Genomic DNA, 19,296 nt, shown 5'->3' on the forward strand with positions numbered 1-19,296 from the left:
AGCCTACTTCTAGGCAATTCCATGGGGCCCTGCAGGCTCACACACTCACAGCTACACGGGAGGTGAATAAAGGCCGGAGAGGAAGCCAGACAGGATTTGCTTCTTTTGCTTGCACCACAATGCAGTGCTGAAAGAGGAGGAATCTACATAAAAACGCCTTCCTGGCAACGCCCAAATGCCCTGCTGCCATGCAGATAAATACTGGCAGCGGCAGCAAGTGCATGCCCACAGCCACCCCTTGTTCCTTCACACCTTGTATCAGCTGTAATCCAGTCCAGTCCAGTGCTGCCTGCTGAGCAGCACTGACCAACACTGCCTGGGCCCAGGCTTTTATCTCTGAGGCCCCATTATGATGTCAGAAAGCTGGCTCTGGAATCCTGAGGGCTCCACTATGACACGTGCAAAGTTCCGTCTGAACTTTATATAAGACGGTGAGGCTCAGTCAGTCACTCAGTGTTGCCTGAGAGGGCAACACTGCAACAGCCGGCCGCCAGGCTGTCTTTTTTTTGCACAGCTAGTTGCCTCCAGGAGGCCACAAGAGGGAGACAAGGGACTGCAAAATGGAAAATAGGCATCCACCAACTTTACAGACAACTTCTCCTTGCTCCTACAACCTCCATCCTTGCACAGTTTGTTATTCTTCTAGGTAACATAGTAACAAATCCAAATTGCTGCTCTCTTTGTAGGCAAGCAAGGCTTTGTTGCAACTGCAATTCTTACTTCTTCTTGAAATGTAGGGACGACAGTACATTCCATCACATCCATCTAGTGTACACAGGTAGGTCCATTGTGGCGGGCAGGCGAGCGGGCGGGCTGCTTTATTGGCTGTTTGCTGTTCCCCTACTCCACTCCACTATTTGACTGTTGTGCTGCATCAATCAATCAATCAATCAATCAATCAATCAATCAATCAATCAATCAATCAATCAATCAATCAGTGGCTGGCTCAGGTGCAGCTCTTTAACTTACCTAAAAGGGAGGGCGGAGAGAAGACAAGGAAGGTGAATGAGGTGTTCCAATGTGAAATGCCGGAAACACAGAAACACAGACGACACACAACAAGAGGTGGCAATCTATTCATTAATTGCATTTAATCAATGAGCTCATTATCACTCATGCATTGTCCAACAGGTGTTGAAATAATGGGATTAAAAGGGGAGATCCCTTCAGAAAGACAGAAACAATAGCAAAGACAAAAAACACTTTTGGAATCTGCTTTTAGTCAACACATAAGGAAAGGGTGCACCGGTCCTGGAAATACTGCAATACCAGGTCAATGCGTGGAGTGGACAGAGCAAGCTCTATTTCCATCTCCCTGTTCTAAAAATCCATTTAATATATGGTCCCCAGATAGGGGACGTATCAGATATTAAACTGATAAGAACAGATACTACACTTGATCTTAGCCAAAAGGCCGAGAAGCGATAACCCGAACGGGCCGCGCGTTGCCCGAGCCTGCCCGATACTGCTGTTCAGCCCTTGCAGCGATTCAGCCTACTTCTAGGCAATTCCATGGGGCCCTGCAGGCTCACACACTCACAGCTACACGGGAGGTGAATAAAGGCCGGAGAGGAAGCCAGACAGGATTTGCTTCTTTTGCTTGCACCACAATGCAGTGCTGAAAGAGGAGGAATCTACATAAAAACGCCTTCCTGGCAACGCCCAAATGCCCTGCTGCCATGCAGATAAATACTGGCAGCGGCAGCAAGTGCATGCCCACAGCCACCCCTTGTTCCTTCACACCTTGTATCAGCTGTAATCCAGTCCAGTCCAGTGCTGCCTGCTGAGCAGCACTGACCAACACTGCCTGGGCCCAGGCTTTTATCTCTGAGGCCCCATTATGATGTCAGAAAGCTGGCTCTGGAATCCTGAGGGCTCCACTATGACACGTGCAAAGTTCCGTCTGAACTTTATATAAGACGGTGAGGCTCAGTCAGTCACTCAGTGTTGCCTGAGAGGGCAACACTGCAACAGCCGGCCGCCAGGCTGTCTTTTTTTTGCACAGCTAGTTGCCTCCAGGAGGCCACAAGAGGGAGACAAGGGACTGCAAAATGGAAAATAGGCATCCACCAACTTTACAGACAACTTCTCCTTGCTCCTACAACCTCCATCCTTGCACAGTTTGTTATTCTTCTAGGTAACATAGTAACAAATCCAAATTGCTGCTCTCTTTGTAGGCAAGCAAGGCTTTGTTGCAACTGCAATTCTTACTTCTTCTTGAAATGTAGGGACGACAGTACATTCCATCACATCCATCTAGTGTACACAGGTAGGTCCATTGTGGCGGGCAGGCGAGCGGGCGGGCTGCTTTATTGGCTGTTTGCTGTTCCCCTACTCCACTCCACTATTTGACTGTTGTGCTGCATCAATCAATCAATCAATCAATCAATCAATCAATCAATCAATCAATCAATCAGTGGCTGGCTCAGGTGCAGCTCTTTAACTTACCTAAAAGGGAGGGCGGAGAGAAGACAAGGAAGGTGAATGAGGTGTTCCAATGTGAAATGCCGGAAACACAGAAACACAGACGACACACAACAAGAGGTGGCAATCTATTCATTAATTGCATTTAATCAATGAGCTCATTATCACTCATGCATTGTCCAACAGGTGTTGAAATAATGGGATTAAAAGGGGAGATCCCTTCAGAAAGACAGAAACAATAGCAAAGACAAAAAACACTTTTGGAATCTGCTTTTAGTCAACACATAAGGAAAGGGTGCACCGGTCCTGGAAATACTGCAATACCAGGTCAATGCGTGGAGTGGACAGAGCAAGCTCTATTTCCATCTCCCTGTTCTAAAAATCCATTTAATATATGGTCCCCAGATAGGGGACGTATCAGATATTAAACTGATAAGAACAGATACTACACTTGATCTTAGCCAAAAGGTCGAGAAGCGATAACCCGAACGGGCCGCGCGTTGCCCGAGCCTGCCCGATACTGCTGTTCAGCCCTTGCAGCGATTCAGCCTACTTCTAGGCAATTCCATGGGGCCCTGCAGGCTCACACACTCACAGCTACACGGGAGGTGAATAAAGGCCGGAGAGGAAGCCAGACAGGATTTGCTTCTTTTGCTTGCACCACAATGCAGTGCTGAAAGAGGAGGAATCTACATAAAAACGCCTTCCTGGCAACGCCCAAATGCCCTGCTGCCATGCAGATAAACACTGGCAGCGGCAGCAAGTGCATGCCCACAGCCACCCCTTGTTCCTTCACACCTTGTATCAGCTGTAATCCAGTCCAGTCCAGTGCTGCCTGCTGAGCAGCACTGACCAACACTGCCTGGGCCCAGGCTTTTATCTCTGAGGCCCCATTATGATGTCAGAAAGCTGGCTCTGGAATCCTGAGGGCTCCACTATGACACGTGCAAAGTTCCGTCTGAACTTTATATAAGACGGTGAGGCTCAGTCAGTCACTCAGTGTTGCCTGAGAGGGCAACACTGCAACAGCCGGCCGCCAGGCTGTCTTTTTTTTGCACAGCTAGTTGCCTCCAGGAGGCCACAAGAGGGAGACAAGGGACTGCAAAATGGAAAATAGGCATCCACCAACTTTACAGACAACTTCTCCTTGCTCCTACAACCTCCATCCTTGCACAGTTTGTTATTCTTCTAGGTAACATAGTAACAAATCCAAATTGCTGCTCTCTTTGTAGGCAAGCAAGGCTTTGTTGCAACTGCAATTCTTACTTCTTCTTGAAATGTAGGGACGACAGTACATTCCATCACATCCATCTAGTGTACACAGGTAGGTCCATTGTGGCGGGCAGGCGAGCGGGCGGGCTGCTTTATTGGCTGTTTGCTGTTCCCCTACTCCACTCCACTATTTGACTGTTGTGCTGCAATCAATCAATCAATCAATCAATCAATCAATCAATCAGTGGCTGGCTCAGGTGCAGCTCTTTAACTTACCTAAAAGGGAGGGCGGAGAGAAGACAAGGAAGGTGAATGAGGTGTTCCAATGTGAAATGCCGGAAACACAGAAACACAGACGACACACAACAAGAGGTGGCAATCTATTCATTAATTGCATTTAATCAATGAGCTCATTATCACTCATGCATTGTCCAACAGGTGTTGAAATAATGGGATTAAAAGGGGAGATCCCTTCAGAAAGACAGAAACAATAGCAAAGACAAAAAACACTTTTGGAATCTGCTTTTAGTCAACACATAAGGAAAGGGTGCACCGGTCCTGGAAATACTGCAATACCAGGTCAATGCGTGGAGTGGACAGAGCAAGCTCTATTTCCATCTCCCTGTTCTAAAAATCCATTTAATATATGGTCCCCAGATAGGGGACGTATCAGATATTAAACTGATAAGAACAGATACTACACTTGATCTTAGCCAAAAGGCCGAGAAGCGATAACCCGAACGGGCCGCGCGTTGCCCGAGCCTGCCCGATACTGCTGTTCAGCCCTTGCAGCGATTCAGCCTACTTCTAGGCAATTCCATGGGGCCCTGCAGGCTCACACACTCACAGCTACACGGGAGGTGAATAAAGGCCGGAGAGGAAGCCAGACAGGATTTGCTTCTTTTGCTTGCACCACAATGCAGTGCTGAAAGAGGAGGAATCTACATAAAAACGCCTTCCTGGCAACGCCCAAATGCCCTGCTGCCATGCAGATAAACACTGGCAGCGGCAGCAAGTGCATGCCCACAGCCACCCCTTGTTCCTTCACACCTTGTATCAGCTGTAATCCAGTCCAGTCCAGTGCTGCCTGCTGAGCAGCACTGACCAACACTGCCTGGGCCCAGGCTTTTATCTCTGAGGCCCCATTATGATGTCAGAAAGCTGGCTCTGGAATCCTGAGGGCTCCACTATGACACGTGCAAAGTTCCGTCTGAACTTTATATAAGACGGTGAGGCTCAGTCAGTCACTCAGTGTTGCCTGAGAGGGCAACACTGCAACAGCCGGCCGCCAGGCTGTCTTTTTTTTGCACAGCTAGTTGCCTCCAGGAGGCCACAAGAGGGAGACAAGGGACTGCAAAATGGAAAATAGGCATCCACCAACTTTACAGACAACTTCTCCTTGCTCCTACAACCTCCATCCTTGCACAGTTTGTTATTCTTCTAGGTAACATAGTAACAAATCCAAATTGCTGCTCTCTTTGTAGGCAAGCAAGGCTTTGTTGCAACTGCAATTCTTACTTCTTCTTGAAATGTAGGGACGACAGTACATTCCATCACATCCATCTAGTGTACACAGGTAGGTCCATTGTGGCGGGCAGGCGAGCGGGCGGGCTGCTTTATTGGCTGTTTGCTGTTCCCCTACTCCACTCCACTATTTGACTGTTGTGCTGCATCAATCAATCAATCAATCAATCAATCAATCAATCAATCAATCAATCAATCAATCAATCAATCAATCAGTGGCTGGCTCAGGTGCAGCTCTTTAACTTACCTAAAAGGGAGGGCGGAGAGAAGACAAGGAAGGTGAATGAGGTGTTCCAATGTGAAATGCCGGAAACACAGAAACACAGACGACACACAACAAGAGGTGGCAATCTATTCATTAATTGCATTTAATCAATGAGCTCATTATCACTCATGCATTGTCCAACAGGTGTTGAAATAATGGGATTAAAAGGGGAGATCCCTTCAGAAAGACAGAAACAATAGCAAAGACAAAAAACACTTTTGGAATCTGCTTTTAGTCAACACATAAGGAAAGGGTGCACCGGTCCTGGAAATACTGCAATACCAGGTCAATGCGTGGAGTGGACAGAGCAAGCTCTATTTCCATCTCCCTGTTCTAAAAATCCATTTAATATATGGTCCCCAGATAGGGGACGTATCAGATATTAAACTGATAAGAACAGATACTACACTTGATCTTAGCCAAAAGGCCGAGAAGCGATAACCCGAACGGGCCGCGCGTTGCCCGAGCCTGCCCGATACTGCTGTTCAGCCCTTGCAGCGATTCAGCCTACTTCTAGGCAATTCCATGGGGCCCTGCAGGCTCACACACTCACAGCTACACGGGAGGTGAATAAAGGCCGAGAGAGGAAGCCAGACAGGATTTGCTTCTTTTGCTTGCACCACAATGCAGTGCTGAAAGAGGAGGAATCTACATAAAAACGCCTTCCTGGCAACGCCCAAATGCCCTGCTGCCATGCAGATAAACACTGGCAGCGGCAGCAAGTGCATGCCCACAGCCACCCCTTGTTCCTTCACACCTTGTATCAGCTGTAATCCAGTCCAGTCCAGTGCTGCCTGCTGAGCAGCACTGACCAACACTGCCTGGGCCCAGGCTTTTATCTCTGAGGCCCCATTATGATGTCAGAAAGCTGGCTCTGGAATCCTGAGGGCTCCACTATGACACGTGCAAAGTTCCGTCTGAACTTTATATAAGACGGTGAGGCTCAGTCAGTCACTCAGTGTTGCCTGAGAGGGCAACACTGCAACAGCCGGCCGCCAGGCTGTCTTTTTTTTGCACAGCTAGTTGCCTCCAGGAGGCCACAAGAGGGAGACAAGGGACTGCAAAATGGAAAATAGGCATCCACCAACTTTACAGACAACTTCTCCTTGCTCCTACAACCTCCATCCTTGCACAGTTTGTTATTCTTCTAGGTAACATAGTAACAAATCCAAATTGCTGCTCTCTTTGTAGGCAAGCAAGGCTTTGTTGCAACTGCAATTCTTACTTCTTCTTGAAATGTAGGGACGACAGTACATTCCATCACATCCATCTAGTGTACACAGGTAGGTCCATTGTGGCGGGCAGGCGAGCGGGCGGGCTGCTTTATTGGCTGTTTGCTGTTCCCCTACTCCACTCCACTATTTGACTGTTGTGCTGCATCAATCAATCAATCAATCAATCATCAATCAATCAATCAATCAATCAATCAATCAATCAATCAGTGGCTGGCTCAGGTGCAGCTCTTTAACTTACCTAAAAGGGAGGGCGGAGAGAAGACAAGGAAGGTGAATGAGGTGTTCCAATGTGAAATGCCGGAAACACAGAAACACAGACGACACACAACAAGAGGTGGCAATCTATTCATTAATTGCATTTAATCAATGAGCTCATTATCACTCATGCATTGTCCAACAGGTGTTGAAATAATGGGATTAAAAGGGGAGATCCCTTCAGAAAGACAGAAACAATAGCAAAGACAAAAAACACTTTTGGAATCTGCTTTTAGTCAACACATAAGGAAAGGGTGCACCGGTCCTGGAAATACTGCAATACCAGGTCAATGCGTGGAGTGGACAGAGCAAGCTCTATTTCCATCTCCCTGTTCTAAAAATCCATTTAATATATGGTCCCCAGATAGGGGACGTATCAGATATTAAACTGATAAGAACAGATACTACACTTGATCTTAGCCAAAAGGCCGAGAAGCGATAACCCGAACGGGCCGCGCGTTGCCCGAGCCTGCCCGATACTGCTGTTCAGCCCTTGCAGCGATTCAGCCTACTTCTAGGCAATTCCATGGGGCCCTGCAGGCTCACACACTCACAGCTACACGGGAGGTGAATAAAGGCCGGAGAGGAAGCCAGACAGGATTTGCTTCTTTTGCTTGCACCACAATGCAGTGCTGAAAGAGGAGGAATCTACATAAAAACGCCTTCCTGGCAACGCCCAAATGCCCTGCTGCCATGCAGATAAACACTGGCAGCGGCAGCAAGTGCATGCCCACAGCCACCCCTTGTTCCTTCACACCTTGTATCAGCTGTAATCCAGTCCAGTCCAGTGCTGCCTGCTGAGCAGCACTGACCAACACTGCCTGGGCCCAGGCTTTTATCTCTGAGGCCCCATTATGATGTCAGAAAGCTGGCTCTGGAATCCTGAGGGCTCCACTATGACACGTGCAAAGTTCCGTCTGAACTTTATATAAGACGGTGAGGCTCAGTCAGTCACTCAGTGTTGCCTGAGAGGGCAACACTGCAACAGCCGGCCGCCAGGCTGTCTTTTTTTTGCACAGCTAGTTGCCTCCAGGAGGCCACAAGAGGGAGACAAGGGACTGCAAAATGGAAAATAGGCATCCACCAACTTTACAGACAACTTCTCCTTGCTCCTACAACCTCCATCCTTGCACAGTTTGTTATTCTTCTAGGTAACATAGTAACAAATCCAAATTGCTGCTCTCTTTGTAGGCAAGCAAGGCTTTGTTGCAACTGCAATTCTTACTTCTTCTTGAAATGTAGGGACGACAGTACATTCCATCACATCCATCTAGTGTACACAGGTAGGTCCATTGTGGCGGGCAGGCGAGCGGGCGGGCTGCTTTATTGGCTGTTTGCTGTTCCCCTACTCCACTCCACTATTTGACTGTTGTGCTGCATCAATCAATCAATCAATCAATCAATCAATCAATCAATCAATCAATCAATCAATCAGTGGCTGGCTCAGGTGCAGCTCTTTAACTTACCTAAAAGGGAGGGCGGAGAGAAGACAAGGAAGGTGAATGAGGTGTTCCAATGTGAAATGCCGGAAACACAGAAACACAGACGACACACAACAAGAGGTGGCAATCTATTCATTAATTGCATTTAATCAATGAGCTCATTATCACTCATGCATTGTCCAACAGGTGTTGAAATAATGGGATTAAAAGGGGAGATCCCTTCAGAAAGACAGAAACAATAGCAAAGACAAAAAACACTTTTGGAATCTGCTTTTAGTCAACACTAAGGAAAGGGTGCACCGGTCCTGGAAATACTGCAATACCAGGTCAATGCGTGGAGTGGACAGAGCAAGCTCTATTTCCATCTCCCTGTTCTAAAAATCCATTTAATATATGGTCCCCAGATAGGGGACGTATCAGATATTAAACTGATAAGAACAGATACTACACTTGATCTTAGCCAAAAGGCCGAGAAGCGATAACCCGAACGGGCCGCGCGTTGCCCGAGCCTGCCCGATACTGCTGTTCAGCCCTTGCAGCGATTCAGCCTACTTCTAGGCAATTCCATGGGGCCCTGCAGGCTCACACACTCACAGCTACACGGGAGGTGAATAAAGGCCGGAGAGGAAGCCAGACAGGATTTGCTTCTTTTGCTTGCACCACAATGCAGTGCTGAAAGAGGAGGAATCTACATAAAAACGCCTTCCTGGCAACGCCCAAATGCCCTGCTGCCATGCAGATAAACACTGGCAGCGGCAGCAAGTGCATGCCCACAGCCACCCCTTGTTCCTTCACACCTTGTATCAGCTGTAATCCAGTCCAGTCCAGTGCTGCCTGCTGAGCAGCACTGACCAACACTGCCTGGGCCCAGGCTTTTATCTCTGAGGCCCCATTATGATGTCAGAAAGCTGGCTCTGGAATCCTGAGGGCTCCACTATGACACGTGCAAAGTTCCGTCTGAACTTTATATAAGACGGTGAGGCTCAGTCAGTCACTCAGTGTTGCCTGAGAGGGCAACACTGCAACAGCCGGCCGCCAGGCTGTCTTTTTTTTGCACAGCTAGTTGCCTCCAGGAGGCCACAAGAGGGAGACAAGGGACTGCAAAATGGAAAATAGGCATCCACCAACTTTACAGACAACTTCTCCTTGCTCCTACAACCTCCATCCTTGCACAGTTTGTTATTCTTCTAGGTAACATAGTAACAAATCCAAATTGCTGCTCTCTTTGTAGGCAAGCAAGGCTTTGTTGCAACTGCAATTCTTACTTCTTCTTGAAATGTAGGGACGACAGTACATTCCATCACATCCATCTAGTGTACACAGGTAGGTCCATTGTGGCGGGCAGGCGAGCGGGCGGGCTGCTTTATTGGCTGTTTGCTGTTCCCCTACTCCACTCCACTATTTGACTGTTGTGCTGCATCAATCAATCAATCAATCAATCAATCAATCAATCAATCAATCAATCAATCAATCAGTGGCTGGCTCAGGTGCAGCTCTTTAACTTACCTAAAAGGGAGGGCGGAGAGAAGACAAGGAAGGTGAATGAGGTGTTCCAATGTGAAATGCCGGAAACACAGAAACACAGACGACACACAACAAGAGGTGGCAATCTATTCATTAATTGCATTTAATCAATGAGCTCATTATCACTCATGCATTGTCCAACAGGTGTTGAAATAATGGGATTAAAAGGGGAGATCCCTTCAGAAAGACAGAAACAATAGCAAAGACAAAAAACACTTTTGGAATCTGCTTTTAGTCAACACATAAGGAAAGGGTGCACCGGTCCTGGAAATACTGCAATACCAGGTCAATGCGTGGAGTGGACAGAGCAAGCTCTATTTCCATCTCCCTGTTCTAAAAATCCATTTAATATATGGTCCCCAGATAGGGGACGTATCAGATATTAAACTGATAAGAACAGATACTACACTTGATCTTAGCCAAAAGGCCGAGAAGCGATAACCCGAACGGGCCGCGCGTTGCCCGAGCCTGCCCGATACTGCTGTTCAGCCCTTGCAGCGATTCAGCCTACTTCTAGGCAATTCCATGGGGCCCTGCAGGCTCACACACTCACAGCTACACGGGAGGTGAATAAAGGCCGGAGAGGAAGCCAGACAGGATTTGCTTCTTTTGCTTGCACCACAATGCAGTGCTGAAAGAGGAGGAATCTACATAAAAACGCCTTCCTGGCAACGCCCAAATGCCCTGCTGCCATGCAGATAAACACTGGCAGCGGCAGCAAGTGCATGCCCACAGCCACCCCTTGTTCCTTCACACCTTGTATCAGCTGTAATCCAGTCCAGTCCAGTGCTGCCTGCTGAGCAGCACTGACCAACACTGCCTGGGCCCAGGCTTTTATCTCTGAGGCCCCATTATGATGTCAGAAAGCTGGCTCTGGAATCCTGAGGGCTCCACTATGACACGTGCAAAGTTCCGTCTGAACTTTATATAAGACGGTGAGGCTCAGTCAGTCACTCAGTGTTGCCTGAGAGGGCAACACTGCAACAGCCGGCCGCCAGGCTGTCTTTTTTTTGCACAGCTAGTTGCCTCCAGGAGGCCACAAGAGGGAGACAAGGGACTGCAAAATGGAAAATAGGCATCCACCAACTTTACAGACAACTTCTCCTTGCTCCTACAACCTCCATCCTTGCACAGTTTGTTATTCTTCTAGGTAACATAGTAACAAATCCAAATTGCTGCTCTCTTTGTAGGCAAGCAAGGCTTTGTTGCAACTGCAATTCTTACTTCTTCTTGAAATGTAGGGACGACAGTACATTCCATCACATCCATCTAGTGTACACAGGTAGGTCCATTGTGGCGGGCAGGCGAGCGGGCGGGCTGCTTTATTGGCTGTTTGCTGTTCCCCTACTCCACTCCACTATTTGACTGTTGTGCTGCATCAATCAATCAATCAATCAATCAATCAATCAATCAATCAATCAATCAATCAATCAGTGGCTGGCTCAGGTGCAGCTCTTTAACTTACCTAAAAGGGAGGGCGGAGAGAAGACAAGGAAGGTGAATGAGGTGTTCCAATGTGAAATGCCGGAAACACAGAAACACAGACGACACACAACAAGAGGTGGCAATCTATTCATTAATTGCATTTAATCAATGAGCTCATTATCACTCATGCATTGTCCAACAGGTGTTGAAATAATGGGATTAAAAGGGGAGATCCCTTCAGAAAGACAGAAACAATAGCAAAGACAAAAAACACTTTTGGAATCTGCTTTTAGTCAACACATAAGGAAAGGGTGCACCGGTCCTGGAAATACTGCAATACCAGGTCAATGCGTGGAGTGGACAGAGCAAGCTCTATTTCCATCTCCCTGTTCTAAAAATCCATTTAATATATGGTCCCCAGATAGGGGACGTATCAGATATTAAACTGATAAGAACAGATACTACACTTGATCTTAGCCAAAAGGCCGAGAAGCGATAACCCGAACGGGCCGCGCGTTGCCCGAGCCTGCCCGATACTGCTGTTCAGCCCTTGCAGCGATTCAGCCTACTTCTAGGCAATTCCATGGGGCCCTGCAGGCTCACACACTCACAGCTACACGGGAGGTGAATAAAGGCCGGAGAGGAAGCCAGACAGGATTTGCTTCTTTTGCTTGCACCACAATGCAGTGCTGAAAGAGGAGGAATCTACATAAAAACGCCTTCCTGGCAACGCCCAAATGCCCTGCTGCCATGCAGATAAACACTGGCAGCGGCAGCAAGTGCATGCCCACAGCCACCCCTTGTTCCTTCACACCTTGTATCAGCTGTAATCCAGTCCAGTCCAGTGCTGCCTGCTGAGCAGCACTGACCAACACTGCCTGGGCCCAGGCTTTTATCTCTGAGGCCCCATTATGATGTCAGAAAGCTGGCTCTGGAATCCTGAGGGCTCCACTATGACACGTGCAAAGTTCCGTCTGAACTTTATATAAGACGGTGAGGCTCAGTCAGTCACTCAGTGTTGCCTGAGAGGGCAACACTGCAACAGCCGGCCGCCAGGCTGTCTTTTTTTTGCACAGCTAGTTGCCTCCAGGAGGCCACAAGAGGGAGACAAGGGACTGCAAAATGGAAAATAGGCATCCACCAACTTTACAGACAACTTCTCCTTGCTCCTACAACCTCCATCCTTGCACAGTTTGTTATTCTTCTAGGTAACATAGTAACAAATCCAAATTGCTGCTCTCTTTGTAGGCAAGCAAGGCTTTGTTGCAACTGCAATTCTTACTTCTTCTTGAAATGTAGGGACGACAGTACATTCCATCACATCCATCTAGTGTACACAGGTAGGTCCATTGTGGCGGGCAGGCGAGCGGGCGGGCTGCTTTATTGGCTGTTTGCTGTTCCCCTACTCCACTCCACTATTTGACTGTTGTGCTGCATCAATCAATCAATCAATCAATCAATCAATCAATCAATCAATCAATCAGTGGCTGGCTCAGGTGCAGCTCTTTAACTTACCTAAAAGGGAGGGCGGAGAGAAGACAAGGAAGGTGAATGAGGTGTTCCAATGTGAAATGCCGGAAACACAGAAACACAGACGACACACAACAAGAGGTGGCAATCTATTCATTAATTGCATTTAATCAATGAGCTCATTATCACTCATGCATTGTCCAACAGGTGTTGAAATAATGGGATTAAAAGGGGAGATCCCTTCAGAAAGACAGAAACAATAGCAAAGACAAAAAACACTTTTGGAATCTGCTTTTAGTCAACACATAAGGAAAGGGTGCACCGGTCCTGGAAATACTGCAATACCAGGTCAATGCGTGGAGTGGACAGAGCAAGCCTCTATTTCCATCTCCCTGTTCTAAAAATCCATTTAATATATGGTCCCCAGATAGGGGACGTATCAGATATTAAACTGATAAGAACAGATACTACACTTGATCTTAGCCAAAAGGCCGAGAAGCGCGTAACCCGAACGGGCCGCGCGTTGCCCGAGCCTGCCCGATACTGCTGTTCAGCCCTTGCAGCGATTCAGCCTACTTCTAGGCAATTCCATGGGGCCCTGCAGGCTCACACACTCACAGCTACACGGGAGGTGAATAAAGGCCGGAGAGGAAGCCAGACAGGATTTGCTTCTTTTGCTTGCACCACAATGCAGTGCTGAAAGAGGAGGAATCTACATAAAAACGCCTTCCTGGCAACGCCAAATGCCCTGCTGCCATGCAGATAAACACTGGCAGCGGCAGCAAGTGCATGCCCACAGCCACCCCTTGTTCCTTCACACCTTGTATCAGCTGTAATCCAGTCCAGTCCAGTGCTGCCTGCTGAGCAGCACGGACCAACACTGCCTGGGCCCAGGCTTTTATCTCTGAGGCCCCATTATGATGTCAGAAAGCTGGCTCTGGAATCCTGAGGGCTCCACTATGACACGTGCAAAGTTCCGTCTGAACTTTATATAAGACGGTGAGGCTCAGTCAGTCACTCAGTGTTGCCTGAGAGGGCAACACTGCAACAGCCGGCCGCCAGGCTGTCTTTTTTTTGCACAGCTAGTTGCCTCCAGGAGGCCACAAGAGGGAGACAAGGGACTGCAAAATGGAAAATAGGCATCCACCAACTTTACAGACAACTTCTCCTTGCTCCTACAACCTCCATCCTTGCACAGTTTGTTATTCTTCTAGGTAACATAGTAACAAATCCAAATTGCTGCTCTCTTTGTAGGCAAGCAAGGCTTTGTTGCAACTGCAATTCTTACTTCTTCTTGAAATGTAGGGACGACAGTACATTCCATCACATCCATCTAGTGTACACAGGTAGGTCCATTGTGGCGGGCAGGCGAGCGGGCGGGCTGCTTTATTGGCTGTTTGCTGTTCCCCTACTCCACTCCACTATTTGACTGTTGTGCTGCATCAATCAATCAATCAATCAATCAATCAATCAATCAATCAGTGGCTGGCTCAGGTGCAGCTCTTTAACTTACCTAAAAGGGAGGGCGGAGAGAAGACAAGGAAGGTGAATGAGGTGTTCCAATGTGAAATGCCGGAAACACAGAAACACAGACGACACACAACAAGAGGTGGCAATCTATTCATTAATTGCATTTAATCAATGAGCTCATTATCACTCATGCATTGTCCAACAGGTGTTGAAATAATGGGATTAAAAGGGGAGATCCCTTCAGAAAGACAGAAACAATAGCAAAGACAAAAAACACTTTTGGAATCTGCTTTTAGTCAACACATAAGGAAAGGGTGCACCGGTCCTGGAAATACTGCAATACCAGGTCAATGCGTGGAGTGGACAGAGCAAGCTCTATTTCCATCTCCCTGTTCTAAAAATCCATTTAATATATGGTCCCCAGATAGGGGACGTATCAGATATTAAACTGATAAGAACAGATACTACACTTGATCTTAGCCAAAAGGCCGAGAAGCGATAACCCGAACGGGCCGCGCGTTGCCCGAGCCTGCCCGATACTGCTGTTCAGCCCTTGCAGCGATTCAGCCTACTTCTAGGCAATTTGAAAGAGGAGGAATCTACATAAAAACGCCTTCCTGGCAACGCCCAAATGCCCTGCTGCCATGCAGATAAACACTGGCAGCGGCAGCAAGTGCATGCCCACAGCCACCCCTTGTTCCTTCACACCTTGTATCAGCTGTAATCCAGTCCTGTCCAGTGCTGCCTGCTGAGCAGCACTGACCAACACTGCCTGGGCCCAGGCTTTTATCTCTGAGGCCCCATTATGATGTCAGAAAGCTGGCTCTGGAATCCTGAGGGCTCCACTATGACACGTGCAAAGTTCCGTCTGAACTTTATATAAGACGGTGAGGCTCAGTCAGTCACTCAGTGTTGCCTGAGAGGGCAACACTGCAACAGCCGGCCGCCAGGCTGTCTTTTTTTTGCACAGCTAGTTGCCTCCAGGAGGCCACAAGAGGGAGACAAGGGACTGCAAAATGGAAAATAGGCATCCACCAACTTTACAGACAACTTCTCCTTGCTCCTACAACCTCCATCCTTGCACAGTTTGTTATTCTTCTAGGTAACATAGTAACAAATCCAAATTGCTGCTCTCTTTGTAGGCAAGCAAGGCTTTGTTGCAACTGCAATTCTTACTTCTTCTTGAAATGTAGGGACGACAGTACATTCCATCACATCCATCTAGTGTACACAGGTAGGTCCATTGTGGCGGGCAGGCGAGCGGGCGGGCTGCTTTATTGGCTGTTTGCTGTTCCCCTACTCCACTCCACTATTTGACTGTTGTGCTGCATCAATCAATCAATCAATCAATCAATCAATCAATCAATCAATCAATCAATCAAGTGGCTGGCTCAGGTGCAGCTCTTTAACTTACCTAAAAGGGAGGGCGGAGAGAAGACAAGGAAGGTGAATGAGGTGTTCCAATGTGAAATGCCGGAAACACAGAAACACAGACGACACACAACAAGAGGTGGCAATCTATTCATTAATTGCATTTAATCAATGAGCTCATTATCACTCATGCATTGTCCAACAGGTGTTGAAATAATGGGATTAAAAGGGGAGATCCCTTCAGAAAGACAGAAACAATAGCAAAGACAAAAAACACTTTTGGAATCTGCTTTTAGTCAACACATAAGGAAAGGGTGCACCGGTCCTGGAAATACTGCAATACCAGGTCAATGCGTGGAGTGGACAGAGCAAGCTCTATTTCCATCTCCCTGTTCTAAAAATCCATTTAATATATGGTCCCCAGATAGGGGACGTATCAGATATTAAACTGATAAGAACAGATACTACACTTGATCTTAGCCAAAAGGCCGAGAAGCGATAACCCGAACGGGCCGCGCGTTGCCCGAGCCTGCCCGATACTGCTGTTCAGCCCTTGCAGCGATTCAGCCTACTTCTAGGCAATTCCATGGGGCCCTGCAGGCTCACACACTCACAGCTACACGGGAGGTGAATAAAGGCCGGAGAGGAAGCCAGACAGGATTTGCTTCTTTTGCTTGCACCACAATGCAGTGCTGAAAGAGGAGGAATCTACATAAAAACGCCTTCCTGGCAACGCCCAAATGCCCTGCTGCCATGCAGATAAACACTGGCAGCGGCAGCAAGTGCATGCCCACAGCCACCCCTTGTTCCTTCACACCTTGTATCAGCTGTAATCCAGTCCAGTCCAGTGCTGCCTGCTGAGCAGCACTGACCAACACTGCCTGGGCCCAGGCTTTTATCTCTGAGGCCCCATTATGATGTCAGAAAGCTGGCTCTGGAATCCTGAGGGCTCCACTATGACACGTGCAAAGTTCCGTCTGAACTTTATATAAGACGGTGAGGCTCAGTCAGTCACTCAGTGTTGCCTGAGAGGGCAACACTGCAACAGCCGGCCGCCAGGCTGTCTTTTTTTTGCACAGCTAGTTGCCTCCAGGAGGCCACAAGAGGGAGACAAGGGACTGCAAAATGGAAAATAGGCATCCACCAACTTTACAGACAACTTCTCCTTGCTCCTACAACCTCCATCCTTGCACAGTTTGTTATTCTTCTAGGTAACATAGTAACAAATCCAAATTGCTGCTCTCTTTGTAGGCAAGCAAGGCTTTGTTGCAACTGCAATTCTTACTTCTTCTTGAAATGTAGGGACGACAGTACATTCCATCACATCCATCTAGTGTACACAGGTAGGTCCATTGTGGCGGGCAGGCGAGCGGGCGGGCTGCTTTATTGGCTGTTTGCTGTTCCCCTACTCCACTCCACTATTTGACTGTTGTGCTGCATCAATCAATCAATCAATCAATCAATCAATCAATCAATCAGTGGCTGGCTCAGGTGCAGCTCTTTAACTTACCTAAAAGGGAGGGCGGAGAGAAGACAAGGAAGGTGAATGAGGTGTTCCAATGTGAAATGCCGGAAACACAGAAACACAGACGACACACAACAAGAGGTGGCAATCTATTCATTAATTGCATTTAATCAATGAGCTCATTATCACTCATGCATTGTCCAACAGGTGTTGAAATAATGGGATTAAAAGGGGAGATCCCTTCAGAAAGACAGAAACAATAGCAAAGACAAAAAACACTTTTGGAATCTGCTTTTAGTCAACACATAAGGAAAGGGTGCACCGGTCCTGGAAATACTGCAATACCAGGTCAATGCGTGGAGTGGACAGAGCAAGCTCTATTTCCATCTCCCTGTTCTAAAAATCCATTTAATATATGGTCCCCAGATAGGGGACGTATCAGATATTAAACTGATAAGAACAGATACTACACTTGATCTTAGCCAAAAGGCCGAGAAGCGATAACCCGAACGGGCCGCGCGTTGCCCGAGCCTGCCCGATACTGCTGTTCAGCCCTTGCAGCGATTCAGCCTACTTCTAGGCAATTCCATGGGGCCCTGCAGGCTCACACACTCACAGCTACACGGGAGGTGAATAAAGGCCGGAGAGGAAGCCAGACAGGATTTGCTTCTTTTGCTTGCACCACAATGCAGTGCTGAAAGAGGAGGAATCTACATAAAAACGCCTTCCTGGCAACGCCCAAATGCCCTGCTGCCATGCAGATAAACACTGGCAGCGGCAGCAAGTGCATGCCCACAGCCACCCCTTGTTCCTTCACACCTTGTATCAGCTGTAATCCAGTCCAGTCCAGTGCTGCCTGCTGAGCAGCACTGACCAACACTGCCTGGGCCCAGGCTTTTATCTCTGAGGCCCCATTATGATGTCAGAAAGCTGGCTCTGGAATCCTGAGGGCTCCACTATGACACGTGCAAAGTTCCGTCTGAACTTTATATAAGACGGTGAGGCTCAGTCAGTCACTCAGTGTTGCCTGAGAGGGCAACACTGCAACAGCCGGCCGCCAGGCTGTCTTTTTTTTGCACAGCTAGTTGCCTCCAGGAGGCCACAAGAGGGAGACAAGGGACTGCAAAATGGAAAATAGGCATCCACCAACTTTACAGACAACTTCTCCTTGCTCCTACAACCTCCATCCTTGCACAGTTTGTTATTCTTCTAGGTAACATAGTAACAAATCCAAATTGCTGCTCTCTTTGTAGGCAAGCAAGGCTTTGTTGCAACTGCAATTCTTACTTCTTCTTGAAATGTAGGGACGACAGTACATTCCATCACATCCATCTAGTGTACACAGGTAGGTCCATTGTGGCGGGCAGGCGAGCGGGCGGGCTGCTTTATTGGCTGTTTGCTGTTCCCCTACTCCACTCCACTATTTGACTGTTGTGCTGCATCAATCAATCAATCAATCAATCAATCAATCAATCAATCAATCAATCAATCAGTGGCTGGCTCAGGTGCAGCTCTTTAACTTACCTAAAAGGGAGGGCGGAGAGAAGACAAGGAAGGTGAATGAGGTGTTCCAATGTGAAATGCCGGAAACACAGAAACACAGACGACACACAACAAGAGGTGGCAATCTATTCATTAATTGCATTTAATCAATGAGCTCATTATCACTCATGCATTGTCCAACAGGTGTTGAAATAATGGGATTAAAAGGGGAGATCCCTTCAGAAAGACAGAAACAATAGCAAAGACAAAAAACACTTTTGGAATCTGCTTTTAGTCAACACATAAGGAAAGGGTGCACCGGTCCTGGAAATACTGCAATACCAGGTCAATGCGTGGAGTGGACAGAGCAAGCTCTATTTCCATCTCCCTGTTCTAAAAATCCATTTAATATATGGTCCCCAGATAGGGGACGTATCAGATATTAAACTGATAAGAACAGATACTACACTTGATCTTAGCCAAAAGGCCGAGAAGCGATAACCCGAACGGGCCGCGCGTTGCCCGAGCCTGCCCGATACTGCTGTTCAGCCCTTGCAGCGATTCAGCCTACTTCTAGGCAATTCCATGGGGCCCTGCAGGCTCACACACTCACAGCTACACGGGAGGTGAATAAAGGCCGGAGAGGAAGCCAGACAGGATTTGCTTCTTTTGCTTGCACCACAATGCAGTGCTGAAAGAGGAGGAATCTACATAAAAACGCCTTCCTGGCAA

General features: G+C 47.8%; 13 non-coding genes across 13 annotated transcripts; all 13 read right to left on the reverse strand.

Annotated features, from left to right (window-relative positions):
• Positions 1–1,235: 1,235 nt before the first annotated feature.
• LOC142710381 (U2 spliceosomal RNA) lies at positions 1,236–1,426 on the reverse strand. Its single transcript, XR_012869434.1, has one exon. It is a non-coding gene; the product is annotated as a U2 spliceosomal RNA (small nuclear RNA).
• A 1,288-nt stretch (positions 1,427–2,714) lies between these two features.
• Positions 2,715–2,905, reverse strand: LOC142710367 (U2 spliceosomal RNA). Its single transcript, XR_012869422.1, has one exon. It is a non-coding gene; the product is annotated as a U2 spliceosomal RNA (small nuclear RNA).
• A 1,273-nt stretch (positions 2,906–4,178) lies between these two features.
• LOC142710382 (U2 spliceosomal RNA) lies at positions 4,179–4,369 on the reverse strand. Its single transcript, XR_012869435.1, has one exon. It is a non-coding gene; the product is annotated as a U2 spliceosomal RNA (small nuclear RNA).
• Positions 4,370–5,673: 1,304 nt separating this feature from the next.
• Positions 5,674–5,864, reverse strand: LOC142710384 (U2 spliceosomal RNA). Its single transcript, XR_012869436.1, has one exon. It is a non-coding gene; the product is annotated as a U2 spliceosomal RNA (small nuclear RNA).
• Positions 5,865–7,164: 1,300 nt separating this feature from the next.
• Positions 7,165–7,355, reverse strand: LOC142710385 (U2 spliceosomal RNA). Its single transcript, XR_012869437.1, has one exon. It is a non-coding gene; the product is annotated as a U2 spliceosomal RNA (small nuclear RNA).
• Positions 7,356–8,646: 1,291 nt separating this feature from the next.
• On the reverse strand, positions 8,647–8,837 carry LOC142710386 (U2 spliceosomal RNA). The gene has a single exon (XR_012869438.1). It is a non-coding gene; the product is annotated as a U2 spliceosomal RNA (small nuclear RNA).
• Positions 8,838–10,129: 1,292 nt separating this feature from the next.
• On the reverse strand, positions 10,130–10,320 carry LOC142710387 (U2 spliceosomal RNA). Its single transcript, XR_012869439.1, has one exon. It is a non-coding gene; the product is annotated as a U2 spliceosomal RNA (small nuclear RNA).
• A 1,292-nt stretch (positions 10,321–11,612) lies between these two features.
• On the reverse strand, positions 11,613–11,803 carry LOC142710388 (U2 spliceosomal RNA). The gene has a single exon (XR_012869440.1). It is a non-coding gene; the product is annotated as a U2 spliceosomal RNA (small nuclear RNA).
• Positions 11,804–13,087: 1,284 nt separating this feature from the next.
• Positions 13,088–13,279, reverse strand: LOC142710368 (U2 spliceosomal RNA). Its single transcript, XR_012869423.1, has one exon. It is a non-coding gene; the product is annotated as a U2 spliceosomal RNA (small nuclear RNA).
• Positions 13,280–14,555: 1,276 nt separating this feature from the next.
• LOC142710389 (U2 spliceosomal RNA) lies at positions 14,556–14,746 on the reverse strand. The gene has a single exon (XR_012869441.1). It is a non-coding gene; the product is annotated as a U2 spliceosomal RNA (small nuclear RNA).
• A 1,180-nt stretch (positions 14,747–15,926) lies between these two features.
• On the reverse strand, positions 15,927–16,117 carry LOC142710391 (U2 spliceosomal RNA). Its single transcript, XR_012869443.1, has one exon. It is a non-coding gene; the product is annotated as a U2 spliceosomal RNA (small nuclear RNA).
• Positions 16,118–17,393: 1,276 nt separating this feature from the next.
• Positions 17,394–17,584, reverse strand: LOC142710392 (U2 spliceosomal RNA). The gene has a single exon (XR_012869444.1). It is a non-coding gene; the product is annotated as a U2 spliceosomal RNA (small nuclear RNA).
• A 1,288-nt stretch (positions 17,585–18,872) lies between these two features.
• Positions 18,873–19,063, reverse strand: LOC142710393 (U2 spliceosomal RNA). The gene has a single exon (XR_012869445.1). It is a non-coding gene; the product is annotated as a U2 spliceosomal RNA (small nuclear RNA).
• Positions 19,064–19,296: the final 233 nt, after the last annotated feature.

Source organism: Rhinoderma darwinii, unplaced genomic scaffold, assembly GCF_050947455.1.
Source record: "Rhinoderma darwinii isolate aRhiDar2 unplaced genomic scaffold, aRhiDar2.hap1 Scaffold_4236, whole genome shotgun sequence".
NCBI lineage: Eukaryota > Metazoa > Chordata > Amphibia > Anura > Rhinodermatidae > Rhinoderma > Rhinoderma darwinii.